The sequence below is a fragment of the Pseudophryne corroboree genome, chromosome 10, assembly GCF_028390025.1.
Source record: "Pseudophryne corroboree isolate aPseCor3 chromosome 10, aPseCor3.hap2, whole genome shotgun sequence".
Taxonomy (NCBI): Eukaryota; Metazoa; Chordata; class Amphibia; order Anura; family Myobatrachidae; genus Pseudophryne; species Pseudophryne corroboree.
Genome location: NC_086453.1, coordinates 298,053,037 through 298,068,134, shown reverse-complemented (window position 1 = coordinate 298,068,134; position 15,098 = coordinate 298,053,037). Strand labels below are relative to the sequence as shown.

At 45.8% G+C, this 15,098-nt stretch overlaps 1 protein-coding gene across 5 annotated transcripts in view; it reads right to left on the bottom strand.

Annotated features, from left to right (window-relative positions):
* Positions 1 to 15,098, bottom strand: part of PLEKHG5 (pleckstrin homology and RhoGEF domain containing G5) — a 691,870-nt gene that overhangs the window by 269,925 nt on the left and 406,847 nt on the right. The window lies entirely within an intron of this gene.

Genomic DNA, 15,098 nt, shown 5'->3' with positions numbered 1-15,098 from the left:
TGCAAAGTTATCGATCAAGGGGCATATTAAGAACAGACCAAATGGGTTGACTAATGGAAAGCTTTATTCAGAATTACCCTGTCCTGTTCCTGCTTTACACCCAACTTTCAAAAGCGGATGAAACATCTGGTCACCCAGACGTTAGTGGGCATAGCTGGTAACACTTGTTTATGCCCAACGACATGTTGTTATTACAGATAGGCATCTAGATCTGAAATTTTACCCTATTACTGATATTAAGGGTAAGGTGAGGCATTTTTGAAGGTTAAAGAACCACACATGAAGTGTACCAGCTCCTCCATCCATGGCTGAAAGTTGTTCTTTAATAATGAGGAGAAGGAAGAGGAAGAAAATGAGAAGGAGGAAGAAGAAGAAGACTTAAAAGATAGTTCAAAGGTTCCTTGTGTCATGTTGTGTTTAAGAGATTTACTTCGGCTTAAGGCTCTATGCTAAACCAAACCTATAGAAAAAAAACTTATTAGATATACTGTCTTCAATTACAAGACATATCCATGTAGTTTAACCCTACAAATATTTAATCGGCCCCGGCTGTCAGCTAGAAGTACTCTTATTTCTGGCTAAGTACCAAATATGAACAAATTGTTCCCAAAATACTGAGTGTCTGGACCTAAAACACCCAGCAATTCCGGACATCATCTGTTGAGGATTACGGTTGCCATCCGTCCAGTAAACCCTGGATCAGTCCTTTTTATGTGTGACAAATCCTGGGATTTGGGCATGTTTTTGCATATCTCCGGGGCTTCAAGGACAATATTTCTCACCTCCATTGGCTGCCTGAAGCTCCCTCTAGTGACCAGTACATGCCTGAGGACATACTGTATTAACTATATTCCCAGTCGATTTCCTATTGCTTTCTGTGGAGGAGAGGTATCACTTCTAAAAAGTACAGGTGGAGAAGTTGCCAATAGCAACCAATTACATGCTAGCTGTCATTTATCTAGTATATTCTATAAAATTATAGAATTTGTTGCTATGGGCAGCTTCTCCACTTGTCAATTTACAAGGTTTAAAATAGAAACACAGAATTTGACTGCAGCTGAGAACCACTTGGCCCATCTAGTCTACCCTGAACACGTGTACATGCACACTCTTACACACTACGGTTCATTTTTGTCGGGAGCAGGGGTCGCTCAAAAGGTGGGGCTGCAGCTCAGTTCAAAATTCAAATAGGGGAGCCACACCAACTGCCAGTGAGTCAATTTGAAATGGCAGTTGGTGTTGCTCGCCTATTTGAAATTTGAACTGACCTGCAGCCCCTCCTCTGGAGCCGCCACTGGCCTAGAGCCAATTAACCTACCAGAATATTTTGAGTTTATGGGAGGAAACCATAGGACCCGGAGGAAACCAACGCAAGCACAAGGAGAACATACAAACTCCATACAGTTTGGGCCACGGTGGGGATTTAACCCATGACCTCAGTGCTGTGAGGCATTAATTCTTACCATTACTGCATCTGTACTCCCCCTCCCCCCAAAAAATATCTCCCCCTATATGACAGCAGTAATAGACTGATCACTAGAGGCTGCTTCACTCTACAGACCACACAGCCTAAGAAAAAATATGGATTTTCCTCCTTCCCCTGTCACAAAACCAACAGTGCCTTTTTTAAAAGGACAGAACAGGTTTTAAAGAAATGTCACTGAAAATATGACTATTTTCTGACTTCACATTATAATTACCCTTTTTCTCTGCATGACAGATATCAGTCTTATCATCAGGTCCAACTGTCCAAAGTTTAGAGGCCTATTTATAAGGTAGAGGAAAGTACATTTTCTTGTGTTTTTCGCACCTCCGTCCCCATAAATATCTATGCATAACCAGCGGCTTCGCGTACTGCAGGAACTCCCTGCACACGCTGCGTTAAGCTGCCGGTGAAGCAGGGCTGGGAAAAGACCATATTTTTTTTATTTATTTATTTTTTATAAAAAAAAATAACAGTTTTTGTTTGTTTTTTAAGTTTTTTTTTGCATTAATATTTTAATGGGGAAAAAAATTAATCCTGTTTATTATATTAATACTGTGAAACATTGCTATGTATAAGAAACCTCGATCAACTATGTTTAATGCTTTCTAACATTAACAAGCCAAACTAATCAGGCTTTGATATGATTTATTTTACATCTTTCAAAAAAAAGCTATTTTTTACTGCTTATTATTCATATTACATCTGAATAAATGTAGATAGACTAAACATAAAAAATGTAAACATAAACAGTACACTCGGAGATAGATGAAATTGAAAATAAGAATAACAAGTTAATGTTAAGCATCAGACCTACTTATTACTTATAATTAAATAAATCTGAAGAGTTTAACAAAAAATGGAAAATGCAAAACCACTTTTCAGCGAAACACACACACACAAGGAGGAGTTAAGCATTAGCACTGGGCATGCCACTGGCATTAAACAAATAAAAACCACTAGATTTTTAGTATGATGCAAGATTTTATATGTGGATCCCTAATAAGTTCATAATTACTGAAGCTTATCGTGAGTGGTGGGTTCAGATGCCTATGATACAGAAACACCAGAATGTCCATAGAACGGGTGTAGTATGTGTTGCCGGCGGTCTGGCTCCCGGCAACCAGCATACCGGCGCCGGAATCCCGACCGCCAGCATACCGACAGCTGGGCGAGCGCAAATTAGCCCCTTGCGGGCTTGCTGCGTTCACCACTCTGCGGGCACGGTGGCGTGCTACACGTGCCACGCTATCTATTCTCCCTCCAGTTGGGGTCGTGGACTCCCAAGAGGGAGAAGAACTGTTGGTATGCCGGCAGTTGGGATTCCGGCGCCGGTATGCTGGTCGCCGGGGGCCCGACCGCCGGCAAAGTGAAGACCACCCCCATAGAACAGATATCTGGATGGGTGTGGTATGTTAAATAGAATAGAATTAGGTCGACAGTAAGTAGGCTGACATGGTTTCTAGGTCGACAGGGACTCTAGGTCGACATGTACAGATGGGTCCACGGTTATCTTGGCTAGTTTGCTGCGTCTAGGCACAACATGGTTTATTAACAAAAACCCTTCATCTATTGTTCTCAGCTGCAATACAATACATAGAACAATACAGCAGGGGATTAAGTCATTACAGCAGGGGATTAAGTCCGACTTCCCAGTCTCAGTTAATCCTATTAAAGGTCAAGATAAACATGGACCAATCTGTAATAGGTCGACATGAAAAAAGGTCGACATGAGGTTTTTTTTTTAAACAATTGGTGTCGTTTACTTCGTAGAGTGACGGGGAACCCCAATTGGTGCACTGTGTCCGCTCACCATGCTTCGGGCAAGTTACCGTTCCCATTTGTAGTCCACGTGGATCGTAAAGTATGAAAAAGTTCAAAACTTACTGTCGAACAATAGTGGTCGACCTAGACACTGTCGGCCGAAAGTCTTGTCGACCTAGGGACCGGATCCCATCTGGATGCTGGTACAGTAAGTATATTTGTGTATATTATTTTATCCAATGAAAATACATATTGGAACACCGTCAACTCTAACATAAGAGGAGAGCAAAGTTAAACTGCTTACTGAGTGCTACACATCTTCCTGCTTCATCATCACTTCCTGCATTAGCCTAAGCGAGACCTGGGAAATAGCCACAAACTGCTCACATTGAGAAAAACTAAAATAAATAACTGTCTCATATCTTGTTTCCGCTTTGTCCTCCACCGCTCTGATTTTTCTCCTCACTTAACCTCATATTCGTCAGCTCAACAGAAAGATTTCCTCACTGATATTTCTAGTGTCTGTGAGTAAAAAACATATAAAACTTGGGGGGGGGAAGTGTATCAAACATTCTAAAGAGTGGAAAGGATGCCCATTGCAACCAAGCAGCTGATTGGTTACTATGGACAATTTCTGCACTGGTCCACTCTTTAGAAAGCATGCTACATTTTCTCCTTACTAAAGATAACAGAAATTGCTACAATATATCAAGAATCTATCCCAGGGGCAGCTCAGCAAATTACGGATGCCCCTGGCACTATGGGCCTGGAATGGTAAGTGATCGCCTCTGTAGATTTAAACATGGGCTTTTAGTGCTACTAATTCTAAAAGTAAATAAAATAGGCTATATAATAGATGTAACAAAAAATTGCAATTTATTAACCATTTTCATATAGCTCCTACACATTACACAGTGCTTTACAGAGTATGGGGTCTAGGGTGGTCATTCCGAATTGATCGCAGTCAGCAACTTTTTGCTGCTGCTGCGATCAACTAGTCCACGCCTATGGGGGAGTGTATTTTAGCTTAGCAGGGCTGCTATCGCTTGTGCAGCCCTGCTAAGCTAAAAAAAATTCACACAAAACAAGACTAGGCCTATACCTACTTACCCTGTTCGTTGGATCCAGCGATGATGGCTTCGGCTTTGACGTCACTCCTCCGCCCTCCGTTCTCCTGGGCACGCCTGCATTATACTCACCACCCCCCAAAAAACGGCTCCAAACGGTCCGGATCCGCCCTGCACCGCCCTCTTCCTGTCAAGCTTCTTTGCGGTCCGTCCTGCGACCGCTTTCTTCTTTAGCCGCGATGTAACCCGGCAACCCGTCGCCGGGCAACGTCGCGCACGAGCAGTGCGGCGGCCACGCATGCGCATTCCGCACCCGTTCGCACCGCAGCGATAAACCGCTGCGTGCGAACGGGTTGGAATGACCCCCTATGTACTAAGCTTTGGAGAGAGATAAAGTGGACGGAGATAAAGTACCAGCCAATCAGCTCTTAACTGCCATGTTACAGTCTGCGTTTGAAAAATGCCAGGAGACGATTGGCTGGTACTTTATCTCTGTCCAGTTTATCTCTCTTCAAGACTCAGTTAGTACAGACCACTATCTTTAATCGTTTACATCAGCCCCTGTCCGAGTGGAGCTTACAATCTATATCCTCTGCTGCAGACACACACTAGGGTTAATTTGTCAAAAGCTATTTTATTTCTTCCGTATGGCATGGGTGGAGGTAGTGCAAGAAAAGGAGGCTAAAGCCTCATACACACTAGACGAGAAAGTGAAAGATATCGCTCAGAAGGGACGATCTGAGTGAGATCTTTCACAATCTCGTCCAGTGTGTACACTCAATGTCGTTAACGATGCGCGCTCCCGCGGACTGTTAACGACCCCCTCCCTCGTCTGACCATGTACAGACGAGAGAGGTCCTTGTCAACGACAGACATGCTGCAGATGCAGAATGGCCGCCGTTCCCCCGGCGTCATCGGCAAGTGTGTATGCACTTGCCGATGCTGGCACCTTACCGCCGCCGCCAATATCAGCGTACGGCGGGGATCGCCTAGTGTGTACTGGGCTTAAAACCGAAGAATTCTTTGAAATGTGGGAGAGTTTTATTGCGACCCTTTACACAGCCATACAGAACTAAATTCTAAACTCTCTGTGTAACACTTCTTGGTACCTTCTACGAATGGATGAGGGCGTTCCCCCAATTTCAGTGTAACCATGGAGGGAGGAGATGCGAGCAAAACCTTACTTCATTAAGTACAAGCCTCATTTAACTTTTAGATTTCTGTATCTCGTCATCGTTGTGGGCCTATCAACGGCCCTTTTTGATTTTTACCTTTGATGACCACAAAACAGAGCTGTCAGTGCTGTACCTGTGCTTACTCAGTCTTTTGAACTCTTTCATGTTTTAGCCTTCTTGAGTCTGAATATTCATATATTCTGTTGTATCAAGAACATTGTCCATTGAAACATACATTGCTTCAATAAAAATATATTTAATTTTTTTTTTTATCTATAGGCTGCAGAACTGCAGCCCCCAACCCCGCCCCCCCCCCAAGAAAAATTTGCCACCAAGCTCAGTGTCAGTGAAGCAAGATGCAGTCCGAGAAACTGCACTGGCTTCACTGTGACTGACGGTGACTTCCTCTTGGAAGCCCTACCTGCCAGTAACAGACAGTACAGGCAGTCCCATTGGGAGGTGTTTCCTCACTCCAGGACTGCCAGACCGGGTTGCTATAGGTAGGGAGCTGGCTTCCTGTAGTGCCTCATCACCCCTAGCCGGCATCTATGGACTGCAGCCGATGCAGTCCATAGAAGCCGTGGTTTTGCGCATGTGCAGTACCGTCGTCGGTACTGTGCATGCGCCAGGACCCGGCACCTGTGAAATGTGCACAGTACAGGTGCCGGGACCAAGGCGGGGGCGGGAACAAGACGGCGGGGACCCGGTAGCATCGCCAGCAGCAGCCCTCCTCCTTATCACATACGTAGCATAAGTATTGCCACAACCTCTTACCCATGCTAGACTACATCTGCCATTCTTCTCACCAATGTTCTAAATCCATTTTGCAGCGACACACGGTCATTTCTGTGTGTATATATTTTATCTTCTCCCGCCCATTAAGATCCCCCGCCTCTTGCTTACCACTAAGTATATAGCAACCCAGCGCTGAGCGAGTGATTATAGTGCTAGAAAATATAGCACATTACAATGTATTATACAGGCTGGAGAGTCACATAGTAACATAGGACTGCAAACACATCACGTCTGTTACTATGCAGGAAGGTTAGTGCTGGGTGCAGAACATTCAGTGCTGAATAGAAAGACATTATTTTGTGTGCAGGGCTGTCTTAACAGGAGTGTAGGCCCCTGAGCAAAGCGATGCACTGGGGCCCCTACCCATCCTCCAGCAGTAGGGGGGGATATCAACGGCAGCTCTGATGTCCCGCGGGCGGTAGGGGGTGTTCTATCTTCTGCTCAGCATGTAGGACCTGTAGCAGTAATCTCTGCTAATTACTCCGTGCTTTATATTCATAATTTTCTTGTAGGAGTGCAGCTTGCTTGACTGCAGATATCTTCAGTTCCTGGAAAAAGATTTAGTCGTTTACAATGGGATAAAATACTAGAGAGTCCCACCTTTCAGGAGGTTCTGGGGACATGGTGATCAGAGGTCAGGAGCCAGAGCAATCCACCAACGAAAGTATAAAACTGCATACCAGGCATGTGAAGCTGGAGCAGGGACCAGCTGCTGGAAGGCTGATATCTCTGGTTCTGGGCATAGTAGGGACAAGGTGCCAGTGTCCACCGGAAGAGGAGAGTCCCAGATTTTGGAATATACCCTCAGAAAAACTCTGCATCAGGCAGAACCCAAGATATCTGGCTGCGAAGAGCAATTAACAGGCTCGGATGTGGACCACTGCTTCGAAGTCAGAAATCTCCTGTTACCCAGCGCCGATTTTAAAAGATCTGGTACCCCTGGAAAAAGGGGACCCTCAGCCATCAGTCTAGGGCCCTTATACTCCTGGGACACTTAGGCAAGTGACCACTGAGCCCATATGAAAACACGGCCCTGTTTGTGTGTGTGTTTTCCAGCACATCCAAACAGGCAGCGGCACTCTGAGATTCAATAAAGGTGTCAAAGTAATACAAACGTGTAGTTTAATTCATCTTGTGTTTCGGGGCCAACATGGACCTTTGTCAAGGTGAGTGAAAATAAGTGTCAAACAACGTACCTTAAATACAGTGCAAAAAGAAGACCCGCCAGCGGGAAGGAGCACGGAGACAGGGGGGCGGGAGCTTCCTCCATCCCGGCTCCCACCCATGGCGCTGGTGTAAAAAAAAGACAGTGTCAATAAACAAGCACAATAGCAAGAAAACGTGCAATAGCTAGAAAATTAATAACATTTATGTTATTATTTTTATAGCTATTCCACGTTTTCTTGCTATTGTGCTTGTTGTTTATTGAGACACTGTGTCTTTTTTTACACCAGCGCCATGACTGGGTCTCCCGGCGTCAGGTTGCCTGGTAATAAAGGCAGCTGGAGCGTTTGCGGGTATCCACGTCATCACGCTCACACATGAGCCGGGACGGAGGAAGATCCTGTCCCCAGTCTCCGCGCTCCTTCCCGCTGGTGGGTCTTCTTTTTGCACTGTATTTAAGGTACGTTGTTTGCAGAGGCAGAACTCTGGGAGGCAACGGAGTCAGCTGCCGCCGGGCTCCTGCTTTGAAGGGGGGCACCTCTCCTCCTGTTCCGTGTGTTCAGTGACATTAATCAATTAAGTTAATTGACAGCAGCCGGTATCTCTTCCTTAGCCGACTTCCCCACTAGTCACTATACCTTACAAATCACACCCTCTTTATTATAGATACACTGGAAGCAGACACCTTACTGATGAAGCTATTTGCTCCAATAAAGGAAGCATGAGAATTCTAACTATATGAAGTTATTTCTCTGACAATTACAAGTAACTTCATATAGTTAGAATTCTCATTTTTCTCTCTTTTTGAATCTCAAAGTTCCAGATATCTAGTGTTTGGGGTTCTTCATCCCGGAACAGGGTCTTAATCATGATTAAGACCCTGCTAGGGTAGAAACGCATCGGCGGCTTAAGGTGGATCTGGTCACTATCATTTTAAATTCGGAAACATTTGTATGCTGTCGGGCTAACAGCGGGAGGATCAGCGCAATATCATAGGAAGTAAGCCCAGGAGGAAAGACCGATGGACGACCAGCGGTGAGATTGAACCCTATGTGTACACACCTGGTAATACGGTAATATATCCAAGGTGGAGGGACATAATAATATCCTGCAGTAGCGTCCGGGAGGTTAGGTGCATTGCTGACGGCACGTAATACAACGATCTCAGGTGGACAAGCAGAACCGTGCAATACATTGGCGTCTAGAGAGTCCGGTGAGGCAATTCCTATCATAACATTGATATTTGTGCTGAACTGTTGGAACGCTGTAATTCCGTCACTGATTGAAAAAAAAAACTTTTTTCACTGGCTTAAGAAGATATTTTTATGAATAAATGAACTGTGTTTTTATCTTAAATTTTTGTGTTGTTTGAACTGCATACCTAGAAATAGAGTGCAAAGTGATATTATACTACATTGAATACACCTGTGGAATATAAACAGCGCTGAGATTTATTAAAGGACTTTTTTCTTTTTCTATAAAGTGCAATAAAGTGACACATCCCCATTTAAACAAGCCGCTGGGTTCACTAGGCTGCAGCTTTATTATTATACTGTTGTTATTTAAAGGAAGCATAAACCCTGCAGAGCTTGTGAACCCTGTCCAGCCAAAATTGAGATGTGAAAAAGAATACAGAACAGGTTGTGAAGTCATATGGTGATTTACTATCGCTGCTTCGTCAGAGAACAAAGTACAGTATTTCATTTCTTGTACCCAATTTCCGTTTACTAATGAGTCACTTGCACCCAATCGAATATTAAGTGTTTTTTTTCCACTTTCTTGAACAAAGTTTTCTACCTTTAAAAAGATGAAAGTCTGAGTTAAATAAACACAGGGCTGGTCCCTTCCATTACACGGATATATTATTCCCTGTGAGATATATTTAATGAGACTACAGATCAAAGGGGCTCAGTGTCACATGTGACCCCATGTGACTCTTGTACAATAACTCGGCCAGCCTGCACTGCAGTCATGTCTCTCATGCTGCACACCAGCCATTCTTCTTAATCAGAATAAAACATAATAAAGCATTACATTTCATCCTTTGGAGCCCTCTTTTTATCCACAGTGCCTTCTGCTCATGTATTAATTATTCTACTAGTCTGTAATTGTCATACACTTCTGGGGCTTTCAGTGAGCCCAGCCCATAATCCATACTTACCTACATTGTAAGTCTCCTCTCCGGGAGAAGCCCGGAGAGGAGACGCTGCATGTGTCTTCGGGGGGCGGGGCCGGACTGTGACATCACTAAGCCCCGCCCGCATCGGGAAATGCCGCTATTTGCGGGTCCGCGGGAAGGGGGCGGGGCTAAAATGACGCAATTTGCTTAATTTTAACCCCTTCTCCACCCGACGGACCCGCGAATGCGGGAGATTATCTCTCCATCCTGCTCGCATCACTAGGGTGCGAGCAGGATGCGGGAGACCTGCCCACTCTTCCGGGGGTGCGGGGGGCTACCCCAAAAAACGGGAGCCTCCCGCAGCTTCCGGGAGAGTAGGTAAGTATGCCATAATCACACTTGTACCTAGACATATAGGGGGTCTATTCATGAAGCAGTGAAAAGAGTGGAGAAGAGATTCTGTGGAGAAGATGCCCATGGCAACCAATCAGCTGCTCCGTACAATTGTATAGTATGCAAATTATAAATGTTACGTCAATGCTGATTGGTTGCCATGGGCAACTTCTCCACAGTCTCACTTTTCACTGCTTCATGAATAGACCACTAAATATGCTGTGCTTATCAGAGATATTAGGCCATATAAATAGGTTTATAAGTTGGTTATTTGTAAATATTAAACATAGTATAGAATTGCACACTTGTTTGCGTAGATGGGACTATATATGCCAATCCCCTTCAGTGCTAGGGACAAGTGTTACCCAGAGGTGGATGCAAATGCAGATGATACTGCGCATGCCCGAAAACTCCAGAATATCCCTATGGCACATGCCCTGACTACGCAAACACTGCTGTTGAGTTGCTTGTAATAGTGCAGCGGACAACCATGGACGTTGCTAAGCAGTGACAGGGAGGTGGCTTGAAGTGTTCGCACAAGAAGACCATCTCATGGACATGCTATGTGAGTGTCATGAGTGTGTCTCAAATGCAGATCACAGCCAGCACTAAGCAGTCTATAAGGTGTTACAAGTGTCAACTGTGAGGGATGGTGCGCCCATGGTGGAGCGATGGTGCGTCCATGGTGGAGCGATGGTATGCCCATGGTGGAGCGATGGAGCGCCCATGGTGGAGCGATGGTATGCCCATGGTGGAGTGATGGTCCGCCCTATAGTGGAGTGTAGTGCGCCCTACAGTGGAGTGATGGTGGGCCCATGGTGGAGCGATGGTGCGTCCATGGTGGAGCGATGGTATGCCCATGGTGGAGCGATGGAGCGCCCATGGTGGAGTGATGGTGCGCCCTATAGTGGAGTGTGGTGCGCCCTACAGTGGAGTGATGGTGGGCCCATGGTGGAGCGATGGTGCGTCCATGGTGGAGCGATGGTATGCCCATGGTGGAGCGATGGAGCGCCCATGGTGGAGCGATGGAGCGCCTATGGTGGAGTGATGGTGCGCCCTATAGTGGAGCGATGGTGCGCCCTATAGTGGAGTGTGGTGCGCCCTACAGTGGAGTGATGGTGGGCCCATGGTGGAGCGCTCAGTCAGAAGCATCGACTCAGTTGCACTGTCCACGGACACGAAAAATAGGTGTCTCAGCGCTTGTCACATGTTGGTGCACAAGAGGACTGCTGATATCAGCATTTGCGGACGCAGCAATGTCCACCTCAGGCTCTCAGCCTCATAATATAGATTAAAAGTGCTGTCAGAAGCATTTCAGGAGTTGACGGGATGGACTTAGACGCTGGACTGAAAGTCTCCCCCGACTGCTTGCTTTCCTTGGAAGCTGGAGACTGAAGACTCATCACGCTGGGGAATCATGTAATTAAGCCCCATCACTCTAACCAGTACACTATATACTACTGTATAAGTAAGTATGCTTAGGAGTTATTGGGGTAAATGTACTATAGCGGCACAGATCTTGCCGCTATAGCTCCTCCTGCTTCATCTTAAAGAGGTGAAGCAGGAAGTAGTAGCACCGAGATGTATTAACATTAAATCTCCCCCCTCCGGCAATGCCTGTCAGACCCCACAGCGCATCAGCCTACAGTAGTTCTGATGTGCTCCACTGGGCATGTGTTATGCACACCAGTGCCTGCAGGAAAGTACTGGTGTCAGAACTGTTATGCACTCCAGTGTCTGCAGGAATGTACTGGTGTTTGAACTGTTATGCAAAACAAATGGACTCACAGACAAACTGGGGAATATGACATAACGTACACAGAAGGTGATAGGGTAACAAAATACACACAAAGTGAACAGAGAAGCCCAGAGGCTAAGGAACTGGGTATCTCCCTTGTATTAGAACTGCTAAGATGGAAAAAGCAAGATGTTGTGTTTTAATACGTAGAGAACCCGAAATGCTGTTGCTAAGGGCAACAGCAAAACCCTAAAGGGTTACCAACGGGTGTGGCAGTAAACTCCTTGGTCAGAGATGGAATGATAGACACAAGGAGAGTCCCCACAATCCTAATTCTCACTTGCAGTGCACAGGTTTTAGTTTACTGCCACTAAACTGGCCCCTGACACCTAGCACAGTGAGACAGGATTAGACAGGCAAGTCTTAGAATACAGCCGCAAACTTGCTAAGTTCACAGAGTAGTAACAGAACCCCAGCAAGCTAAACGACTGACTCCAGTCTTACTGCTAGGTCTGGATTGGCAGAGTGTAATACCAAATCCCCAGGCCTATTTGCAGTAAGCAACAAACAAATACAAAGCTACACAGTACTGGCTAACTTTCATGAACTGACTAACCAACAAAGATTCAGCAGCATCTGCTTACCCTGAAAAGAGGCCTTATAAAGCAGGTGCTGTCCACGCCCCACTCAGACCTCACAGACTGTGAGCACAAAAACCAGCACCGGATCCCCTGCCGTGCACAGAGCCTATAACCACTGCACAGCAAAAGACCCGAACCGGAGTATCAGCTGCGCTCAGGTTACTCCACTAGCACTTGTCTCCCGGTTGCCATGACGACGTGGCAGCACAGGGCAGGAGACCCTAACAGCATGCGCGAGATTGCGCTAATATCGCAAGATCTCCTGTGCAGCCAGAACCCGGCAGATGCCGCAGCCAGTGACAGCGCGGTCCCTGCTGTGGTGTATGGGCAATGACACCTGCAGCTGTTGATATTGATAGCTGCAGGTGTCGGAACGGTCAATACCACTGACCGTTCATACACTGCCAGGCATATTGGCGCGCATCTTTTAGATAGGAGCACTGATGATGACAGAGGCCATATAGGAAAGATCGCCGAAGCGGTGGGGGAGAAGCGGTATCAGTGCACATAACATGCGCTGATACTTCTCCCCTATAACGGAGGATTAAACATCTACCCCCACTGTCTGGTGATCAAGGTTTTAGGGAGGCTGGAGAGGTCCTCTTTTTCAAGCCGTCTGCACCCTCAGTAGTTATTGCCTGGTGATCTCCCTTATACTACAGAATGCATTCAAAATTCCAAAGAAGGTGTTTTCTAATGTCCAGATCTACCCCATCCAGACTTCAGTAAACACAGAGGTGCCCTGGTCTAATGCAGGTTGCCTAGTTTTCAAAATGTCATGCCTTGTTGGGTTACGTTATTAACAAATATTATCATGTTACTCCTTCCAAGCATTATAATGTTCAAGTGCAGAATTTATTATGAAAACCTAGATTTACAATCTAGGCTTGTGCTGTTTTGGAAAGGGGGCAAGAACCACACTAAAAGTACTTTCTCTCAATTCTGGCACCCACAGGATCAGGGTTAATCCCTTTTGGAAGAGGTAATTTCAAAGTTAGTGGCCCCTAATAAGTTATTCTCTGCTGATCACCAGTGTTTAAACATTACTCTGCAGATATCCTGAAGCCAAGTCCAGGCCACATGTGCAGCCTCTTCTCCCTGCAACTTACCACTACCACCATTTGCCCTAAAAAGATACTGAGTTTCCCCTACCCCTGCAGCTATGGCACAAGGGTTGGTGACACCCAGTGTGGCTTATAGCCCATGAAAAGATTCATGGCCCCACGGGAAGGGGGTGTGGACTTGCGTGAAGCCCCTGTTTACATCACTCTGGGGGGTACTCAGCATTATCGGATAGGTTAGACTGCCCCCGAAGCAGTTGGATTCATATGACAGGCGGTTTGGCGGCGCTCGCCACAGGTTCTATTCGCACTCTATAGGTGCTGTGGACTCCCACGAGAGAATAGTCCCTGTTGGTCGGCATGCTGACCGTTCAGCATTCAGCATTCGGGAACTCGGTGTCAGTATAGTACCGCAAGTCACATAACCGCATAACCCCCAGGAGACTCTGCCTGCAGCACTGCTGGCTCCATCTCAGTGATGCACGATAATGTCACACTGCAGCACCCAGCTTCACTGCGGAGGAGCCGGCAGAATGGTGACACCCCCTAGAAGGGTGGCACCGGGGTGCGTTTGACACCACCCTAGTAATGCCTCGTGTAGAAACTTTGTGGCACCTTCAAAATCAAAGATAATAATTATGTACTACTTAGCTTATCAAAATTAGGAATTGAGCACAGAACGCGGAGCAAGCAGCTGGCAAAGGCAAGTGACAGACAGTAACTGCTGGAAGATGAAGTAGGTTCCCCTCTAGCAGCTGTTTTCCGGATGCACCCTCCTACTTATGGCCCAGGAAACCTTAAAATCATGCACTTTCCCAGCACCATGAACCAAGGGGTCTCCCACACAGCAATAAAAAGCAGAAAGTGAACTTTCCACTGAATGTTTTCAGGCCTCCTCTTGTTTTCTGTTCCCATGACAACACATTCAATCTGCTCAAAAATTGTAAGCGGGCCTCCTCGTAAAAGTTCAAACTTTATTTTTATAGCATCTCTCCAAACGGCAGTAGCCCCGCACAGAAGTCTGCATTAAAATGATTAAGACAGAGGAGGTTGAAAAGTGCACATATGTCAGCAGAGACCAGGGCAAGGGTTGACTAGAGAGGCCTCCGGCGATTCCGGCGCACTAGAGGGGTTAATGTATACTGCCATTTATATATAAGTGCGAGAGAGAACAGTACTGAGTGTAAAAAAAAAAGCCACTATTCTCAGATTTGGGCTGAGATCAGTGAGCGTTTCTGTATATTCATCTGGTATTTTTCTGCAGCTGTATAAACAGTCTGGTTAGAATGTCCCCAGCACCAGGCGACAGTAAGCCTTGGCACATATCTAAAACAATTTTCTGTCAAGGTCATGTAATCAGTGTAATTTACTGCACAGCGGCAACACACACAATAGCAGGGGGGGGGAGAAAACACTGTACCACAGGGTCCCTTATACTGTATGTGGTGTTATTGTACTGTAGAAGCCAGCGAGGAAACTCTGGCTACATACCAGCATTAAACTTCTGCATTTACGTTAAGCTCATTTAAATGGATGTGAAAAGAAAAATCATTGAACCAGATGACGCTGCACATATTTGAGTCTTGTTTCATTTCAATGTAAAGTACATTCATTGTCAGGTTAGCTAAACCAAGAGTGAAAACATCACGAATACCATAATGGTGCAAAGAGCAATGAACAGTCACTGTGTTAACTAGG